This window comes from Calliopsis andreniformis, unplaced genomic scaffold (assembly GCF_051401765.1).
Source record: "Calliopsis andreniformis isolate RMS-2024a unplaced genomic scaffold, iyCalAndr_principal scaffold0019, whole genome shotgun sequence".
Classification (NCBI taxonomy): domain Eukaryota; kingdom Metazoa; phylum Arthropoda; class Insecta; order Hymenoptera; family Andrenidae; genus Calliopsis; species Calliopsis andreniformis.
This window is the reverse complement of record NW_027480431.1, coordinates 10,172,687-10,181,378: the sequence shown is the minus strand read 5'-3', so window position 1 is coordinate 10,181,378 and position 8,692 is coordinate 10,172,687.

The window sequence follows — 8,692 nt, the reverse complement described above, 5'->3', positions numbered from 1 at the left end:
ACTGTTTGCAATTATTAATTTATTCGATGCCAAAGCTGTTGTATTTATATTGTATTTTATGCTTCTGGCATTGACTTCTTAGGCCCCAACTATTCGATCTGGAAGAGCAATGCCTCAGAGTTAGGTCTAGGATGCCCGAAACGCCGAAATGATCATTACTTTCACGCTTATTGCAATTATTCCTGTAATACGATGAAAAGACTGTTGTATTTTTATTGTATCTTATGCTCCTGGCGTTGACTTCTAAGGCCCTAACTATTCGATCTGGTGGAGCAACACCCTGGAGTGAAGCCTAGGTTGCCCGGAACGTGGAAATGACCAGAACTCTCACACTGGTTGCAATTATACGTTTTATACGATGTAAAAGCTGTTTTATTTATATCGTATTTTATGCATCTGGCGTTGACTTCTTAGGCCCTAACTATTCGACCTGGTGGAGCAACGCCCTTGAGTGAAACCTAGGTTGCCCGGAACGTAGAAATGACCATTACATTCACACTGGTAGCAGTTATTCCTGTAAAACAATGGAAAAACTGTTGCATCTTTATTGTATTTTATGCTCCTGGCGTTGACTTCTAAGGCCCTAACTATTCGATCTGGTGGTGCAACGCCCTAGGGTGAAGCCTAGGTTGGCCGGAATGTAGAAATGTCCATAACTTTCACACTGGTTGCAATTATTCGTTTTATACGATTGAAAAACGGTTGTATTTTAATTGTATTTTATGCTTTTAGCGATGAATTCTAAGTCCCTAGCTATTCGATCTGATTGAGCAACGCCCTAGAGTGACGCCTAGCTTGCTCGGAACGTTGAAATGACCATAACTTTCACACCGGTTCCTATTATTCGTTTTATACGATGTAAAAGCTGTTTCATTTATATCGTATTTTATGCTTCTGGCGTTGACTTCTATGGCCCTAGCTGTTCGATCTAGTGGAGCAACGCCCTAGAGTGAAGCTGAGGTTGCCCGGAAAGGAGAAATGACCATCACTTTCAAACTGGTTGCAATTAATCCTTTTATACGATGGAAAAGCTGTTGTATTTATATCCTATTTTATGCTTCTGGCGTTTACTTCTAAGGTCCTAACTATTCGATCTGGTGGAGTAACGCCCTAGAGTGAAGCCTAGGTTGCTCGGAATGTAGAAATGACCATAGCTTTCACACTGGCTGCAATTATTCGTTTTATACAATGGAAATCCTGTTCGATTTATTTTATATTTTATGTTTCGGGCGTTGACTTCTAAGGCCCTAACTGTTTGATCTGGTGGACCAACGCCCTAGAATGAAGCCTAGGTTGCCTGGAACGTAGAAATGACCATATCTTTCACACTGTTTGCAATTATTAATTTATTCGATGCCAAAGCTCTTGTATTTATATTGTATTTTATGCTTCTGGCATTGACTTCTTAGGCCCCAACTATTCGATCTGGAGGAGCAATGCCTCAGAGTTAAGTCTAGGATGCCCGAAACGCCGAAATGATCATTACTTTCACGCTTATTGCAATTATTCCTGTAATACGATGAAAAGACTGTTGTATTTTTATTGTATCTTATGCTCCTGGCGTTAACTCCTAAGGCCCTAACTATTCGATCTGGTGGAGCAGCACCCTGGAGTGAAGCCTAGGTTACCCGGAACGTGGAAATGACCAGAACTCTCACACTGGTTGCAATTATTCGTTTTATACGATGTAAAAGCTGTTGTATTAATATCGTCTTGTATGCTTCTGGCGTTGACTTCTTAGGCCCTAACTATTCGACCTGGTGGAGCAACGCCAAAGAGTGAAACCTAGGTTGCCCGGAACGTAGAAATGACCATTGCATTCACACTGGTTGCAATTATTCCTGTTATACGATGGAAAAACTGTTGTATTTATATTGTATTCTATGCTTCTGGCGTTTAATTCTAAGTCGCTAGCTATTTGATCTGGTGGAGCAACGACCTAGAGTGATGCCTAGGTTGCCCGGAACGTAGAAATGACAATTACTTTCACACTGTTTGCAATTATTCCTTTTATACGATGGAAAAGCTGTTGTATTTATATCGTATTTTATGCTTCTGGCGCTGACTTCTAAGGCCCTAGCTATTCGATCTAGTGGAGCAACGCCGTAGAGTGAAGCCTAGGTTGCTCGGAAAGTAGAAATGACCATAAGTTTCATACTGGTTGCAATTATTCGTTTTATACGATGGAAAAGCTGTTGTATTTATATTGTATTTTATGCTTCGGGCGTTGACTTCTAAGGCCCTAACTATTCGACTTGGTGGAGCAACGCCCTACAGTGAAGCCTAGATTGCCCGGAACGTAGATATGACCATAACCATCACACAGGTTGCAATTATTCGTTTTATACGATGGAAAGACTGTTGTATTTATTTTGTAGTTTATGCTTCTGGCGTTGACTTCTAAGGCCCTAACTATTCCATCTGGTGGAACGACGGCCTAGGGTGAAGCCTAGGTAGCCCGGAACGTGGAAATGACCAGTACTTTCACACTGGTTGCAGTTATTCGTTTTATACAATGGAAAAACTGTTCTATTTATTTTGCATTTTATGCTTCGGGCGTTGACTTCTATGGCCCTAGCTATTCCATCTGGTGGAGCAACACCCTAGCCTGAAGTCGAGGTTGACCGGAACGTAGAAATGTCCATTACTTCCACACTGTTTGCAAATATACATTATATACGATGGAAAAGCTGTTGTACTTATATTGTAATTTATGCTTCTGGCGTTGACTTCTTAGGCCGTAACTATTTGATCTGGTGGAGCACCGCCCTAGAGTGAAGCCTAGGTTTCGCGGAACGTAGAACATACCATTACCTTCACACTGGTTGCAATTATTCCTGTTATACGATGGAAAAACTGTTGCATCTTTATTGTATTTTATGCTTCTGGCGTTAACTTCTTAGGCCCTAACTATTCCATCTGGTGGAACATCGCCCTAGGGTGAAGCCTAGGTTGCGCGGAACGTAGAAATGACCAGTACTTTCACACTGGTTGCAGTTATTCGTTTTATACGATGGAAAAACTGTTCTATTTATTTTGCATTTTATGCTTCGGGCGTTGACTTCTAAGGCCCTAACTATTTGACCTGGAGGATCAACGCCTCAGAGTGAAGCCTAGGTTGCCCGGGAAGTAGAAATGACCATAACTTTCACACTGGTTGCTATTATTCGTTTTATACGATGGAAAAGCTGTTATATTTATATTGTATTTTATGCTTCCGGCGTTAGCTTCTAAGGCCGTAGCTATAAGATGTGGAGCAGCAACTCCCTAGAGTGACGCGTAGGTTACCAGGCACGTAGAAATGACCATTACTTTCACAATGTTCGCAATCATTCATTTTATACGATGGAAAAACTGTTGTACTTATATTGTATTTTATGCTTCTGGCGTTGACTTCTTAGGCCCTAACTCTTCGATCTGGTGGAGCAACGCCTCAGAGTTAAGCCTAGGATGCCCGAAACGTCGAAATGATCATTACTTTCGCACTGGTTGCAATTAGTCATGCTATACGATGGAAAAACTGTTGCATTTTTATTGTTTCTTATGCTTCTGGCGTTGACTTCTGTGGCCCTACCTATTCGATCTGGTGGAGCAACGCCCTAGAGTGAAGCCTAGGTTGCCCGGCACGTAGAAATGACCAGTACTTTCACACTGGTTACAGTTATTCGTTTTATACAATGGAAAAACTGTTCTATTTATTTTGCATTTTATGCTTCTGGCATTGAATTCTAAGTCCCTATGTATTCCAACTAGTGGAGCAACACCCTAGAGTGCAGCCTAGGTTGCCCGGAACGTAGAAATGACCATTACTTTCACACTGTTTGCAATTATTCATTTTATACGATGGTAAAGTTGTTGTATTTATATTGTATTTTACCCTTCTGGCGTTGAATTCTAAGCCCCTAGCTATTCGATCTGGTGGAGCAACGCCCTAGAGTGAAGCCGAGGTTGACCGGAACGTAGAAATGACCATTACTTCCACACTGTTTGCAAATATACATTATATACGATGGAAAAGCTGTTGTACTTATACTGTAATTTATGCTTCTGGCGTTGTCTTCTTAGGCCGTAACTATTTGATCTGGTGGAGCACCGCCCTAGAGTGGAGCCTAGGTTGCCCGGAACGTATCAACATACCATTACCTTCACACTGGTTGCAATTATTCCTGTTATACGATGGAAAAACTGTTGCACCTTTATTGTATTTTATGCTTCGGGCGTTGACTTCTATGGCCCTAGCTATTCCATCTGGTGGAGCAACACCCTAGCCTGAAGTCGAGGTTGACCGGAACGTAGAAATGTCCATTACTTCCACACTGTTTGCAAATATACATTATATACGATGGAAAAGCTGTTGTACTTATATTGTAATTTATGCTTCTGGCGTTGACTTCTTAGGCCGTAACTATTCGATCTGGTAGAGCAACTCCCTAGTGTGAGGCCTAGGTTGACCGGGTCGTAGAAATGACCACAACTTTCACACTGGTTACCATTATTCGTTTTATACGATGGAAAAGCTGTTGAATTTATATCGTATTTTATGCTTCTGGCGTTAACTTCTTAGGCCCTAACTATTCCATCTGGTGGAACATCGTTCTAGGGTGAAGCCTAGGTTGCGCGGAACGTAGAAATGACCAGTACTTTCACACTGGTTGCAGTTATTCGTTTTATACGATGGAAAAACTGTTCTATTTATTTTGCATTTTATGCTTCGGGCGTTGACTTCTAAGGCCCTAACTATTTGACCTGGAGGAGCAACGCCTCAGAGTGAAGACTAGGATGCCCGGAACGTAGAAATGACTATGACCTTCACACTGTTTGCAATTATTCATTTTATATGATGGAAAACGTGTTGTATTTATATTGTATTGTATGCTTCTAGCGTTGACTTCTAAGGCCCTAACTATTCGATCTGGTGGAGCGACGCCCTAGAGTGAAGCCTAGGTTTGCCCGGAACGTAGAAATGACCATTACCTTAACACTGTTTGCAAATATACATTATATACGATGGAAAAGCTGTTGTACTTGTATTGTAAGTTATGCTTCTCGCGTTGACTTCTTAGGCCCTAACTATTTGATCTGGTGGAGCACCGCCCTAGGGTGAAGCCTAGGTTGCCCGGAACGTAGAACATACCATCACCTTCACAACGGTTGCAATTATTTCCGTTATACGATGGAAAAACTGTTGCACCTTTATTGTATTTTATGCTTCTGGCTTTGACTTCTTAGGCCCTACCTACTCGATATGGTGGAGCAACGTCCTAGAGTGAAGCCTAGGTTGACTGGAACGTAGAAATGACCATAACTTTCACACTGGTTACCATTATTCGTTTTATACGATGGAAAAGCTGTTGTATTTATATCGTATTTTATGCTTCTGGCGTTGACTTCCTAGGCCCTAACTATTCCATCTGGTGGAACAACGCCCTAGGGTGAAGCCTAGGTTGCCCGGGACGTAGAAATGACCATAACTTTCACACTGGTTGCTATTATTCGTTTTATACGATGGAAAAAGTGTTATATTTATATTGTATTTTATGCTTCTGGCGCTGACTTCTTAGGCCCTAACTCTTCGATCTGGTGGAGCAATGCCTCAGAGTTAAGCCTAGGATGCCCGAAACGTCGAAATGATCATTACTTTCGCACTGGTTGCAATTAGTCATGCTATACGATGGAAAAACTGTTGCATTTTTATTGTATCTTATGCTTCTGGCGTTGACTTCTATGGCCCTACCTATGCGCTCTGGTGGAGCAACGCCCTAGAGTGAAGCCTAGGTTGCTCGGAACGTAGAAATGACCAACACTTTCACACTGGTTGCAATTATTCCTGTTATACGATGGAAAAGCTCTTGTATATTTAGTGTATTCTATGCTTCGGGCGTTGACTTCTATGGCCCTACCTATTCGATCTGGTGGAGCAACACCATACAGTCAAGCCTAGGTTGCCCAGAACGTAGAAATGAACATAACTTTCACACTGGTAGCAATTATTCATTTTATACGATGGAAAAACTGTTGTACTTATAATGTATTTTATTCTTATGGCGTTGACTTCTAAGGCCGTAGCTATGCGATCTGGTGAAGTAACACCCTTCAGTCAAGCCTAGGTTGCCCGGAACATAGAAATGAAAATAACATTCACACTGGTTGCTATTATTCATGCTATACGATGAAAAACTGTTGCATTTTTATTGTACTTTATGCTTCTAGCGTTGACTTCTAAGGCCGTAGCTACGCGATCTGGTGGAGCAACGCCCTAGAGTGAAACCTAGGTTGCCCGGAACGTAGAAATTACCATAACTTTCACACTGATAGCAATTATTCGTTTTATACGATGGAAAAACTGTTCTATTTATGTTGTATTTCATGCTTCGGGCGTTGACTTCTAAGGCCCTAGCTATTCAATCTGTTGGAACAACGCCCTAGGGTGAAGCCTAGGTTGCCCGGAAAGTCGAAATGACCATAACCTTCATACTCGTTGCAATTATTCGTTTTATACGATGGAAAAACTGTTGTATTTATATTGTATTTTATGCTTCTGGCGCTGACTTCTAGGGCACTAACAATTCGATCTGGTGGAGCAGCGCCCTAGGGTGAAGCCTAGGTTGCCCGGAACGTAGAAATGAACATAACTTTCACACTGGTAGCAATTATTCGTTTAATACAATGGAAAAGCTGTTCTATTTATTTTGTATTTTATGCGTCGGGCGTTGACTTCTTTGGCCCGACCTATTCGATCTGGTGGAGCAACACCCTACAGTCAAGCCTAGGTTGCCCGGAACGTAGAAATGACCATAACATTCACACCCGTTGCAATTATTCATGCTATACGATGGAAAAACTGTTGCATTTTTATTGTATTTTATGGTTCTGGCGTTGACTTCTTAGGCCCTAACTATTCGACCTGGTGGAGCAACGCCCAAGAGTGAAAACTAGGTTGCCCGGAACGTAGAAATGACCATTACATTCACACTGGTTGCAATTATTCCTGTTATACGATGGAAAAACTGTTGCATTTTTATTGTATTCTATGCTTCTGGCGTTTAATTCTAAGTCGCTAGCTATTTGATCTGGTGGAGCAACGACCTAGAGTGATGCCTAGGTCGCCCGGAACGTAGAAATGACAATTACTTTCACACTGTTTGGTATTATTCATTTTGTACGATGGAAAAGCTGTTGTATTTATATTGTATTTTATGCCTCTGGCGTTGACTTCTAAGGCCGTAGGCATTAGATGCGGTGGAGCAACGCCCTAGAGTGACGCCTAGGTTGCCCGGAACGTAGAAATGACCATAACTTTCACACTGGTTGCTAGCATTCGTCTTATACGATGGAAAAACTGTTATATTTATATTGTATTTTATGTTTCTGGCGTTGACTTCTTAGGCCCTAACTGTTCGATCTGGTGGAACAACGCCCTAGAGTGAAGCCTAGGTTATCCGGAACGTAGAAATGACCAGTACATTCACACTGGTTGCAGTTATTCCTGTAAAACAATGGAAAAACTGTTGCATCTTTATTGTATTTTATGCTTCTGGCGTTGACTTCTATGGCCCTACCTATGCGCTCTGGTGGAGCAACGCCCTAGAGTGAAGCCTAGGTTGCTCGGAACGTAGAAATGACCAACACTTTCACACTGGTTGCAATTATTCCTGTTATACGATGGAAAAGCTCTTGTATATTTAGTGTATTCTATGCTTCGGGCGTTGACTTCTATGGCCCTACCTATTCGATCTGGTGGAGCAACACCATACAGTCAAGCCTAGGTTGCCCAGAACGTAGAAATGAACATAACTTTCACACTGGTAGCAATTATTCATTTTATACGATGGAAAAACTGTTGTACTTATAATGTATTTTATTCTTATGGCGTTGACTTCTAAGGCCGTAGCTATGCGATCTGGTGAAGTAACACCCTTCAGTCAAGCCTAGGTTGCCCGGAACATAGAAATGAAAATAACATTCACACTGGTTGCAATTATTCATGCTATACGATGAAAAACTGTTGCATTTTTATTGTACTTTATGCTTCTAGCGTTGACTTCTAAGGCCGTAGCTACGCGATCTGGTGGAGCAACGCCCTAGAGTGAAACCTAGGTTGCCCGGAACGTAGAAATTACCATAACTTTCACACTGATAGCAATTATTCGTTTTATACGATGGAAAAACTGTTCTATTTATGTTGTATTTCATGCTTCGGGCGTTGACTTCTAAGGCCCTAGCTATTCAATTTGTTGGAACAACGCCCTAGGGTGAAGCCTAGGTTGCCCGGAAAGTCGAAATGACCATAACCTTCATACTCGTTGCAATTATTCGTTTTATACGATGGAAAAACTGTTGTATTTATATTGTATTTTATGCTTCTGGCGCTGACTTCTAGGGCACTAACAATTCGATCTGGTGGAGCAGCGCCCTAGGGTGAAGCCTAGGTCGCCCCGAACGTAGAAATGGCCATCACTTTCACACTGGTAGCAATTATTCGTTTAATACAATGGAAAAACTGTTCTATTTATTTTGTATTTTATGCTTCGGGCGTTGACTTCTAAGGCCCTAACTATTCGATCTGGTGGAGCAACGCCCTAGAGTGTAGCCTAGGTTGCCCGGAACGTAGAAATGAACATAACTTTCACACTGGTAGCAATTATTCGTTTAATACAATGGAAAAGCTGTTCTATTTATTTTGTATTTTATG